The sequence below is a fragment of the Enhydra lutris genome, unplaced genomic scaffold, assembly GCF_002288905.1.
Source record: "Enhydra lutris kenyoni isolate GAN:26980312 unplaced genomic scaffold, ASM228890v2 scaffoldscaffold78, whole genome shotgun sequence".
NCBI lineage: Eukaryota > Metazoa > Chordata > Mammalia > Carnivora > Mustelidae > Enhydra > Enhydra lutris.
Genome location: NW_019154162.1, coordinates 3,859,243 through 3,872,201, shown reverse-complemented (window position 1 = coordinate 3,872,201; position 12,959 = coordinate 3,859,243). Strand labels below are relative to the sequence as shown.

The 12,959-nt window shown below is 44.2% G+C and overlaps 1 protein-coding gene across 1 annotated transcript in view; it reads left to right on the top strand.

Annotated features, from left to right (window-relative positions):
* Positions 1-8,790: 8,790 nt before the first annotated feature.
* The window catches only part of LOC111160868 (mitogen-activated protein kinase kinase kinase 2), a 78,671-nt gene continuing 74,502 nt past the window's right edge, over positions 8,791-12,959 (top strand). The window contains exon 1 of the mRNA XM_022524253.1: positions 8,791-9,185. The gene's annotated coding sequence lies outside the window, so the exon portion shown is untranslated. The remainder of the gene's footprint in view (positions 9,186-12,959) is intronic.

The following is a 12,959-nucleotide window of genomic DNA, read 5'->3' as shown; positions in this document are numbered from 1 at the left end:
AAATATTTTATTTATTCACTTGAGAGAGAGAGAGAGAATAAGAGTAGAGAGGGTCAGGGGGAGAAGCAGACTCCCCACTGAGCAGGGAGCCTGATGCGGGACCGGATCCCAGGACTCCAGGATTATGACCAAGCAGAAGGCAGTTGCCCAACCAACTGAGCCACCCAGGCGCCAGACAGGCTGGTTCTTAAGGATGGCGGTGGAGGGCCAGGGAGTGGCAGGGGAAGGGTGGTCTTAGGGGCTCCAGAAGATACACTGTGTTTCCAGTGGTGACAGAAAACTACCCAAGTTCTCTGGGCATGGCCCCTCTGCCATGCTCAAGGCTGATGGAGCAGCTGCCTCATGAGAGTCTGATCAGAATGAACTCCAAAATTAGAGGTGAGGACTCATAATATGGGGCCACCATCTCAGAGTCGGTCTCCCTGAGAGTAACTGCCTTCTGGTGTGTTTGGGCACCCTCCATTCTCAAGGGGCTGCTGGCTCTACAGTCTACTGGGGCAGGTGTGGCGCTGGGCCTCTCACAGGCAGCAGTGGGGGCCAAGGCTTTCTATTTCCAGTGGCTTTCACATGCCTTGCCCCACTGGTGTCCAACACAATCCTGTCTTCTGTTCAGTGAGCCAGACCAAGAGGGTCAGGCACCAGTTCCGGCCAACTCCAGTGTTCGTGGCTGAGCCTGGCCAGAGCCACCCCGCTTGGCCACAGTAGGGCAGCCAGTGTTTGAGGGCACAGGGAACTCCACTCTCTGAGACAGGTCTGAGCAACCACAGCAGTCTGGAGGGGCCGAGGGGTCAGTGGCACTGCCGTCTCTCAGGACATGGAACCTTCTCCAGTGCAGCTCCAGACAGGCTGACCTCTGATGCAGAACCAGACCTTCAGATGAAGAAAGAATGTCATCCCTTTGAGTAGACTTGCGGGAACCAGCTGTGAAAGGAGCTGCAGCACACTGGGCTGAGGGGCGTCATAAGCCAGAAGGATGGAGATGACTAATTCTTCACTGGTGTCTGTTGGTATCAACACCCACGATGGCTGATGGTGTACCTGGCTCTGAAAGGGAGCTTGGGGGTGCCCGGAGGGAAGGAAGCCAGTGGTTTCACCTGGGGCCAGTCTGAACCTGGAGGGCAGAGCCCCAGGTGCTGGGAGGGGCAGCTGAAGGCAAGACAGGGCGTGGTACCCTGTGGTATTAGGCAATCAGGGAGGGGCTCTGGGACCTGGCATTAGGGAGGAACCCAGAGATACCAGGCGCTGGGGAGGGCTGGACGCTGGACTCCTTTCAGGGCTGCTCCATTAGGTGGCCCAGCAGCCTGGTAACAGCAACCCTGCTTTTCTCTGCCACATTTTCCTATGCAAAAGAGAATATGAATAGGAATATACATATGAAATGAGAATGTGCAAAAGAGAATACTTATTCCCATGATGTTCTCTTGGGATGTTTGTGAGAAACACCAATAAAACACCGTGAAGAGAGTGGGGAAGAGGCAGAGAGAGAAGGAAATAAGAGGAACAGGAAGATAACCAGACAATATGAACAAGAGAAAGGGAAGAAACATATTCCTCATTCTGCTGTTGAGACACAGAGATTGGAGGCAACGATGGGCCATTAGGGGGTGCTGCAGTGGTGGAGGCCACCGGGAGGCCCCAGGCAAACGGCCAACTTCTCAAAAAACCTAATTTACTATAAAGTCTTAGAATGTGTTAGCTCAGATAACCCATGTGATTTAAACATCTCTAGGACCTTTTCCAAAACAGAAAGTTCTCCCCCAGTAACAGTCCGTAATTTCCTTTTCCACTGTATCATGTCCTATCTAACACCATGATGAGGGCTAAAGAAATGTGAAAGGGACAGTCATCTCTTGGATGAGTTTCACTTCTCAGATTTCAATTAGCATCAGTGTCTCATGTGGTCTGTCATTTTGTTGTAAATACCAAGGGCAAAAAAAAAAAAAATCTCTATTATGTTCCCTGGCAGACAAGAAGCTGTCCTTAGCTCTCTATTCATTATATGAACATCTTTCATTAAAAAGAAATTAGAATAAAAGTTAAAATGAAAGTATACATACCAGCTATCAAATTTGTAATTATAGCAGAAAGAAAGTAAAACTACTTAGGTTGTATAAATGAAAAAAAGTAGGATATAAAATTGCATTATAGGATTGCAACTGCCTGAAACTACCTAAAAATGTATAAAAGCAAAAAATACCATCACAACAAAGATCTTTGCAGGGAGAAAAGACTGAATGGGAATAGCTATAGATGGAATGAGAGGGTTTTCTTCCTTGTGTTTCCCACATTTTCCATCAATATGTGTAACATAATGGAAAATACGCAATACACAATTTTAAAGAGATACAGGTAATAGCAACTGATAAAGGAAAGAATTAGAGATAACCAAGATCACGGAAAATTCAAGACAAACCTCTGGGGGAAATCTTGTCATATGGCCTCTTTCCACACTCAGAAAGTTGCTTGGGCGATCCCAAACAGCAGAAATCCCAGAAATGATTTTTCTTGGCTTCCGGAAGTACTGTGGATTTTTATCAGGAGCTTTACCTTACTAATGTTTTGCTTTTTGACACAGCAAAGTGAGTGTCCACCCCAACTGCCTTGGGGATGATGATGACAATAATAAAAAATAAATAAAAATAAATAATAGACTTACCATGGATCATTTATTTATTTATTTATTTGTTTAAATTTTTTTTTAAAGATTTTATTTATTTGACAGACAGAGATCACAAGCAGGCAGAGAGGCAGGCAGAGAGAGAGGAGGAAGCAGGCTCCCTGCTGAGCAGAGAGCCCGACGTGTGGCTCGATCCCAAGACCCTGAGATCACGACCCGAGCCGAAGGCAGAGGCTTCAACCAACTGAGCCACCCAGGCACCCACCATGGATCATTTATACAGCAATGGTATACCTACAGGGTCCTGTTCTAGCTCCCCAAGTCACGGCTCTCCATGTGCTTCCCAAGGATACACGATTGGCTGCCAGGCAACAGTCACCTGTCCCTCAGTTCTTGTAACCTCTAGCCTGGGTTTGTGGTCAGACGTGGCCTGGCAGTGTGCTCAGCCCTGGGGCACACCTCATGTGGGCTGAACCCATCATGGTAGTGCTGACTCCTTTGCAGACACAGGAAAGGTGCTGGCCCAGCACCAGTCAATGAAATGCTCTCAGGAGGAAGTTCAGCTACCAGTGACAGACACTTACTCCCTCCTTATGTCAAAGTACAGAGCCCTGTGGTACAGACTGGGATGGGGGTTGTGTTTCTAACACTTCTGTGTGTGGCCCCTTGTCCTCATTCTCCAATACAGCCTAGAAGGTATTCCAGGATGGAGAAAGGGATGAAGACAGAGAAGCCAAAGCAGTTGTCTCTTGAGGAAGGGTCTCTCAAGGTTCTTGGATGGACACTTCATTGATTTCCCTTTTACTAGTACCTAGTCACAGGACCACATTTAGGTGCAAGGGAGGCTCTTTATTATAGAAGGTCTATCGCTCAGCCAAAATTTGATTTTTATGGAAAAGGCAGAATGAACTCAGGGGCACCATTAGCAGATTTTTAGCAAGAACAAAAGGGGCAGTCTGCTGGATGGCAGATGTGAGATTGCCCTTAGTGAAGAGAATCACAAGCACACTTAGCCTCAGGTTTTTTTTTTTTATTTAAATTCAATTAACACAAAATGTATTATTAGTTTCAGAGGTAGAATTTAGTGATTCACCAGACATATATTACCCAGTGCTCATTACATCACAGATTTTGGTTTCTAGTGTTATTCTCTAATAAGAGAAAACAGAACTCCATGGAGAATGGCTGATTCTAGGACTGGGGTAGAAATATTCAAGATGAGTCTGGCACATTTGGTAATGCCAGAAAGTAAGGAAGTACTCAAAAAGTAGGAAAAGCAAAGAAAATCCCACAATGGTGGGGGAATGTCAAAGGGTCACAGGAACCAATGGAAAGAACTCCAAATGGCCAAATCTGGAACAATTTGAGCAACAAAGTAAATATATTATATTGGATTACAACCCAAAGTGTAAAATAAATATCTATAAGTCCATATTAATATAAATAAATGATTGCATAAATAATAACTGAGAGAAGATACACATTTTTTATGGAGAATTCCAAGGAATTTATATAGATACTCTGCACTTTTAGGAAGTGAAACACAACTCCCCACTCCTTAGGTGGGAGCACTGTGATTTCCTTTCAAAGAGCACAATATGGAAAGTGGGGGGGAGAAAAGAGTGTGAGAAATCTGACAAGTGAGGATTTAAACAGGCAACCAAGGTCAACCTCAACAGCCGTAAGTCATGCTGATGATGCGTATCCCTGATAGGTTGTGATAAGAAAGGCACGCTACCTCTGTGATAGTCACCCTCAAATTCATAACCCTAGGTTAAGAATGAGAAAAACATAAGACACACCACAGTGGAGGAAAAGTTTACAAAATACCTGACCAGTGCTTCTCAGAACTGTTAAGGTCATCAAAAACAAGGGACGTCACAGTCAAGAGGAGCGTAAGTCAACAGGAGGACCGAATATAAAGTGGGATACTAGATGGCATTCAGACACAGAAAAAGGACATTAGGTAAAAACTATGGAAATCTGAATGAAGTGTGGACTTCAGTTAATTACAGTTTATTAATATTGGTTCCCTAATTTGACAAATGTTTCAGATATTAATAATTGAAACTGGATGTGGGGTATATGGGGACTCTGTACCATCTGCTCAATTTCTCTGTAAATATAAATCTGTTCTAAAAAATTAAAAGATTATGAGAAAAAGAAAAACAGAGAGTGAGAATGAATATATGAATCCTTCCCCTTTCCTGTGTAGGATGCCAAGCTATTTGGAGGTGAGGAAGTCACCTTCTGACAGCAGAGATGACAATTCATGGCCTAACCAACTCGGGCCCCTCTATTGGGTTTTCGCTATGTAAGAAAAGAATCTTCTATAAGAAAAGAATCTTCGCTTTTCAAGCTGTTTTGGGCTAGGTGTTTTGATCCTTGCAGCTGAATGCATCCCAACTGATAGTCCTCAGATCACTTCCTCAGCTACTGCTGTGGTTTAGATCTTTATCTCCTTACTCAAGATCTTTAGCCTGCTTAAACACCCTTCCTTCCTCATCCCGTTGCTCTCTTCTCTGGGTTTACCCCCTGGCTACATTTCTCCCAATATCCCAAGGCCAGCGATTCCTACCCGTCCCAGGACAGGGCTATTCTCTCACACTTCCAAGCTTGTGTACACTTGAGTCCTTCTGCCTGGAATGCCCATTCTTCCATCCTGATTCCTCCCAGCAAATAACTTCCTGAATTTAAGTTTCAGCTCACCATGTGTGACGGGCAGGATTCTCATATGTCCCTGAAGATCCCACTGGTAAAGATGGCCTTGCATAGCCCTTGGTACTGTGAATATAATGAACTATACTTTTATGATTAGATTATGCGGTATGACATATTGATTTTTTAAAAAAGATTTATTTATTTTAGAGTTTTATTTATTTATTTAGGGCGAGGGGCTGAGGAAGAGAGAGCCCCAGGTAGACTCTACACTCTGCGTGGAGCCTCACACAGGTCTCAGTCTCATGACTGAGCTAAAACCAATGGTTGGATGCCCAGCTGACTGCACCACCCAGGCACCCCAACACAATTGATTTAAGAACGGGTTATCTGGGAGGGGCTGATTTAATCATATGAACTTTTTAAAAATCAGAGAGTTTTCTCTGACTGGTAACAAAAGAGGAAGTCAGGCAGAGATTCAGCATGTGAGGGGGATTTGATTTTCAAGAAATTCTCTGTTGCTGGCTTTGAGAACAAACGGTGGGGTCACATGGCAAGGAATGCGGGAGGCCAGGGTGGGGGGTTGCTCTAGAAGTTGACAGCGGGCCCTGGCTGATTGCCAGCAAAGAAATAGGGACCTCAACTCTACAACCACAAGGAAATGAATTCTGCCAACAACAAGAATGAGAATGGAAGCAGATCTTCCCCAGAACGTCCAGGTAAGAGCCAGCCCAGCTGATGTCCTGATGATACCGAACAGAGAACACAGCCATAATGCCATGCAAACTCTGACCTACGGAGCTATGAACTACTAAATAGGCGTTGTTTTAAGCCTATTTGGCAGTTGGTTATGCAGCAATAGAAAACTCATATACCATGCCTCTCCTCTGAAGTCTTCCCTCACTCCTCAGCGCACCTGTGACTTCTCTCTGCTGCTGGGGCACCTCATACACAGCTCTGCTACGGGGCAAGTCATTATTATAATAATCCACTTAGCAGTCTGCCCTCCTCACAAGATTCCAGAGTTCCTGAGAAATGTTGGAACCTATCACTTCATCATTGCGATCTCTGGTACAGAGCAGGAAAGCAAAAAAAATACTGGTTAAATGAAGTTTCATCAAGAAAAAAAATCCCAAGATCACAATTTGTAATCATATATACTAAAATCGCCAAAGATGCAGGAGATTTAATGTCTTAGCAAGAGAAAAAGTCACCAATGTAAAAAGAGAATGGAGAAAAAAAAGTGTTAATATTCGTGTAGGGCTTTTCTGAGGAACCAGATGTGAATGAAGTCTCCAGGTAAGTTGATGAGGGAAGAAGTAAGCAGAAGTATGAGGAAAAATTCATCTCTACATTACTTAGTAAACAGGTATTTATTGAGTGTCTGCTATGCAGTCAGGCCAGGAACTGTGGAAAACAATACAAGATTTAAATCTTGCCCTCAAAAATACTAAGAACTCCTTTCTGTGGCCTACCAGGCTTAGAATGTTAGAATCAAAACACTTAAAAACCTTGACTTTGGGGTGCCTGGGTGGCTCAGTGGGTTAAGGCCTCTGCCTTCGGCTCGGGTCGTGGTCCCAGGGTCCTGGGATCGAGCCCCACATCAGGCTCTCTGCTCAGCGGGGAGCCTGCTTTCTCCTCTCTCTCTGCCTGCCTCTCTGCTTACTTGTGATCTCCATCTGTCAAATAAATAAAAAAATCTTAAAAAACAACAACAAACCTTGACTTTATGTGTACTTAAGCTTTAAAATCCCCTACTTTCTAAACAAGTGGGAGCAAATTGACTTTCTGTTGAGCTCTGAATTTCTGAGGTCCTTTGGTATTGGCCCTTCTTTGTGTTGGCTGCCTAATTCTCTGCAGAGCAGATGAACCATTATCAGCTCAGGCTGATAGTCATTTAGGTTGTTTTGAGGCTCTTTCTCTTATAAACACCTGTCAAATAACAACTTCGCTCCTGTGCCTTTTACATCTCTGTGAAAGGGTCTGTAATGAGAATTCGAGGAAGGGGACCCAGATATTTTGTTATTACACAACACTCTCTCCCTCAGTTCCTGCCCCACGGATGCCAGCTCCCTTGAGGAGCTAGGACTCCCTAAGTTGGAGCAGTTGCTCACCTCCAGGCCTGGTGGGTGTGGCTCCCATCTCTCACAATTCAGTTGCTGGAATGGAAATGTGGTCTGGAATACGCAGGAAGGGGTGAGATCCATAATGTACCGAGAAACCAAGTAGACGCTGAGCGAGGGAAAAAATGGTACAGGAAGTTGTAAGGGGGGGGGTACTTGAGGAAAGAAGAGGTGGGGCGGAAAAGATGTTTCCTGGGTCAGAGTAGCGTGGGCTAAAAACAGAATACAGGTCACTTCGCGGTGGACCTCCAACGCCAACACGATTAATTTGTGTTTTATCCTGTGGGCGATGGAGAGTGAAGGAAGGAATTAGTGAAAAGAGATTCAGGTTTCAGATTATGCTACTAGCTCAAGGGGTGGGGTGTCAACTCATCTCTGAGCTGTTTCCACATGTGTTAAACTGGGAAAGTAGTACTTGCTGGACCGACCTAGAATGGTGATAGGAACTAAACAGAGAACAGCTGTAAAACTTAGAAGGCCGAACCCGGGTGTGTGTTGGGGGGGGCGTGGTTTACTGTCAGTTGACAAGCTGACAATAATTTCTAAAGTCCTTCAGTAAAAAATTCTGGGGGTGCCTGGGTGGCTCACTGGGTTAAAGCCTCTGCCTTCAGCTCAGGTCATGATCCCAGGCTCCTGGGATGGAGCCCCGCATCGGACTCTCAGCTCAGCAGGGAGCCTGCTTCCTCCTCTCTCTCTGCCTGCCTCTCTGCCTACTTGTGATCTCACTCTCTGTCAAATAAATAAAAACTTAAAAAAAAAAGAAAAAAGAAAAAAATTCTGCAATGAAGTCCGAAAATCAAGAGGCAGATGGCTTGTTGCCTGCAAACAACATGCTACGGACTCAGAGTCGCTCGCAGTCTTTCATTGCTCTGCTGCTCCGCGCCGGGCTCAAAGCCCACGCAGGAGACACTCCCCTGGGTTTGCTTGGAAGTCTCCGGCGCCGAGGAGTCCCGCAGAAGGTGGGGGATATAGAGGCGCGTGCGTGTGCCCGGCGCACGGGGACCCGAGCCGCGGCTGGGATATAGGGGCGGGGCTCGCGCCGGGGCTGACTGGGGCTGGGAATCCCCGCACTGCCCAACTCTGGGGGAAGCAGAGCGTGTGCGGGCGCAGCCGGCCACTGCGCAGGCGCGGGCACGGTCCTCTTGGCCTGCGTGCGGCGTTGCAGGCTGGGCGCGCGCGCCCGTGGCGGGTTCCGCTCCCGGCGGGCGGAGGGCTGCGCGCGCACAGGCGAGCCGACCGTGACGTGCGCCGCGCTACGCCCGACGTCACGGGTCCGTGTGTAGTGGCGGCCCGCTGCCCTCAGCGGCAGCGCCTGACGAAAGTGGTGCGGCCGCTGGGTGCGGTGTTCAGGGGTCGTGCGGCGTGCGGCGGCTACGAGGGCGAGGACGACGACGACGACTGGCAGGCCCGGCACCTCCAACCGCGGAGTCGCCGCTCCTGCCCCTTCTCCGGCCTCTGGCGGCGCCCGGCCCACGGCTTCCTCCTTTCCAGCTCAGCTTCGCGCGGGCCTCGGGGCCGCGGCGGCTAGAAGTACCGAGGGGAGCCGAGAGGCCCTGGTCGGCCGCGACCGTCCACGCGCACTCCACCCCGCCCGGCGCGGGCTCCATGTGAAGGAGGGATCCGGCCTGCGCCAGACTCCTCGCGCGCCCCTCCGGCCCCCGGGGGCCCGCGGCCTCCCCCTACAGGGGGGCGCGGTGACAGGCCGCGCGGGGGCGGAGGGGCGGGCTCGGAGGCAGCGGCTGCCCCTCCTCGGGCCTGCGGCTCCCTACGTCCCCGCGGAACCGCCGGTACGTGCCTGTGTTTGTGTGGGGCGGGGGCCGTGGCGGGCCTGTGCGCAGCTCCCCAGGCAGGGATTTCGCTAGGTGGTTGTCCTCCGGATGGAGAGATTTCGGGGGTCCCTGCATCTTGTCCTGAACCGCAAGTCTGAGCGCAGTAGACTGCTGGGCTGTGTAGCTGTCAGACACGTACTTTGCATGGATTTTAGAAGGAAGATTGCAGCTGCCCTCTGGGAGAAGAAGTGTTATATGCAGTAAGCGAAAAAGTGCTTGTCTTTGCACTGTCACACTGTGATAATCTACTGATTGGGAAGGGGGGGGTGTGATTCTTCAAGCTTTAGGATTTACCGTTCGGCCGGCAGTTGTCTTGCTTTGTCTGACTTCGTCTTCTCAGCACAATGAGGTCGGTACGTGTCTCCCCATTTTACAGATGAAAAATTGAGTCTCGGAGAGATTAGGGAATTTGCCCAAGGTCATGCAGCTGGTAATTCGGGAAGCCTTATTTCCCATATATGTATTTTCTGTAGGACTGTATTTTTGAGTCTTGAAAAAAATTATGTGAGGAAAATGAGAAGAGTTGGAGAGTTTCTTCCTAGGAGTAAATTCTAAACTTAGGTATATGTAGCTTTCTTGTACTTAGGCTGTTCAGTATGTTTTGCTGCAGCTTAGCCAAATGATTTTCTTGGCTTTTTTTTTCTTTTTAAAAATTACTTTTAAAAGGTGGCGCTGGGCACCTTTACCCGTTTGCAGTAAAAAAAAAATTAACAGAACAGAAAAAAGAAATTAACTTTTATCAAAAAAAGAAATGTAATAAAATTAGAAAAGGATGACACAAAAAATAAATATAATTGGTAAAATGCATATTTCCTGAAAAGTTAAATTTTACTTGTGCAGTTTGTTCTTGACAAATACAGGGAACTCGCAGTTAGGTTATTAGCTTGAGATTTCCTTATTGCAAAACTTGTTGCTGACTTGTGTGGCAATGGCTGAACATACTTAGTAATTGGTGCAGTCTTATGCAATATTTCTGAGTTGTCAAAATTAGTGAGTAGAATATCGTAGAAAGTTATCTTGTAATGGTGTGATTTTTTTTCCCTTTCATTGGTGTGTGGTGATTGATAAGTGCTTATAAACCAAAAATTGTCATTTTAGCATTGGCTCGTATTATTTCTTTGATTATCGTTAGGAAAAAGGATATTTCTTTTTATAGAAGAAAATATTAATAGATTCCTTTGAATAGCGGAGGCTTAATGTATAGTTAGAAATGTTTAAGGAATGTATCCAATTACAGTACTCTGATTTTCTCCAGTATATTATCAGGTTTAAGAAAATTTGTAGTTGAATATTTTTGTGTTGTCTCTCTGGTGAAAAGGTCAAATTATAGAGTCGACAAGTGGTTAGTTCATAGATTGATTTGTTTGGTTAAAATGTGAACTATTGGGACGCCTGGGTGGCTCAATTGGTTAAGCGGCTGCCTTCGGCTCAGGTCATGATCCCAGCGTCCTGGGATCGAGTCCCACATCCGGCTCCTTGCTCAGCGGGGAGCCTGCTTCTCCCTCTGCCTCTGCCTACCACTCTGTCTGCCTGTGCTCATGCTCTATCTCTCTCTCTCTAACAAATAAATAAATAAAATCTTTAAAAAAAAATGTGAACTATTTTGAGTCCTGTTGATTTATATTGAGTGTGATACCATTATAGAATGGTTATCTTGGTGTGATACCCATGTGTCTCTTTTGAGAGAAGTAACTGTTAAAGGCTTATTTTTAAAAATTAGATTACATTATGGACTGAGTCTATTAATGGATCTTTCATTTTTAGTTCACCTTGCTGCTACCAAAGCGGTAAACTGTGCTTAATAGATGCTGTGTTAAAATGAAGCCACGTTAGGGTCCTGACAGCTTTGGTTTTGGGTTCATCTTTTTTTCCTTTGTAGAACTGGAGCTCTCTGGGCTCCTTTGTACCCTCCCCCAACTTTTTTTTTTTAATATGAAATAATTTCAAGCATACAGGAAATTGCTAATAGAGTGAATCATGATCCTTTAGGTTCAGTATTGACATCTTGTATTTACTTTATCTGTAAATATGTGTGTATTATTTTTGGTTCAGCCATTTGAAACTAAGCTGTAAACATTATGACACTTTATCCCTAAATATGTCAGCATACATTTGCAAAGGTGGACATTTCCTAACATAGTCAAAATACCATTATTGTTAATTTTTTTTAGTTCATACTTTCCGATCAGTAATTAGTTGATAGTTTCTTAATTGATAATTCCTTAACGTAACCTAACATTCATATTTAAATCTCATATTTAAATCTCTCTATGTATACTGTTTGGTCATTTATGATTTTTTCACACCCAGTCACACCAGACCAAGATACAAGATTTATTCACTGCATTTGGTGGTTAAGTCTCTTTGATCTCTTTGAATCTAGAACAGTTTCACCTCCCCCTTTTAAAATGAAGGTGCTTTTTCTTTTCTTTTTTTTTAAGATCAAGCCAGTGGTCTTATAAAATGAGTTACATTTTCTATTTGTCTGATTCCGCAACACCCTCCCCGCCCCCCCGCCAATAGTGTCATTTAGTGTGTTCTTATGTTCCCCTGTATTAGTTAACTGTAAGCTAGCTTTAAAGGCTTGATTAATTTCAAATTAAATATTTTGGGCAAGAATAACCCTTAAGTGATACTGTGTAGTTCATATTGCTTCCCATCAGGTCATATACTGTCAAGTCCCATTATTTGTGATGCTGAGTTTGATCACTTGGTTATGGGGGTTAAGGTAAGGTTTATTTTCCCCACTGCAGTTATCAATCTGTGGCATGATAAGTTAGCACTGTAGTGCTAGCTGTTCCCCAATAATCTGTCACTGGATAGTTGTAGCATCTATTGCTGACTCTTGTTAGGCTAAACTTTTGAATTTCAGTGTTACTCTTTTGTTGGCATATATATAGAAACAAAAATCACAGGAATTATAAAATATTCTATACAACTATATTAATCAGATTCTGATTTTGTGGGTTTTAAAAATTTTTAATCATTAATTAAAATTTATAAATTAACATTTTTAGTTGTGAATTCAAGCTATCTCCTGTTATGAATTTAAAAAAACCAAAACTGGCTTCTGAAAAATGGGAAAAACTCAACGCCTCTCTTTTCCTGGACTCTCACTGAAGGAGTGTGTTTAAGTTTTTCTTAGCCAATATTTGTTGACAGACAAAAATAACTAGAAATATAGTAAAGGAAGAATGGATTTACTAAAAACATTTTGAGAAAACTCTCAATTTTCTGGTATAATGCAAGGAGCATTGGATTGAGGGTCAGAATATCTGAATTCTAATTGTAATTCCACCACTATGAAGTTTAAGAATTAAAATTTTTTTGACTTCACTTAGTGTTCTCATTCTGTAATGACCAAGTTAGTAAACATTTATGAATTGATTTTTATTGAAATATAATTGATACACAGTATCCTATTAGTTTTAGGTGTATATCATAGTTATTTAATATTTTTTACATTACAGAATGATCTCCGCAATAACTATAGATACCATCTGTCACTTTACAAAGTTATTATAATTTTATTCGTTATATTCTCTATGCTGTATATTACATTCCTGTGAGTTATTTATTTTATGAATACTGTGATTTCTGATAATGAGGTATGTTGGCTACATTTAGAGGTGAACCTCATTTTAATTAAGCCAGGTAGAAATAAATCAAATATATGTAATATAAAATTGAATTTATTTCCCAACTAATTAACTGACATTTAATAGGTTTTTT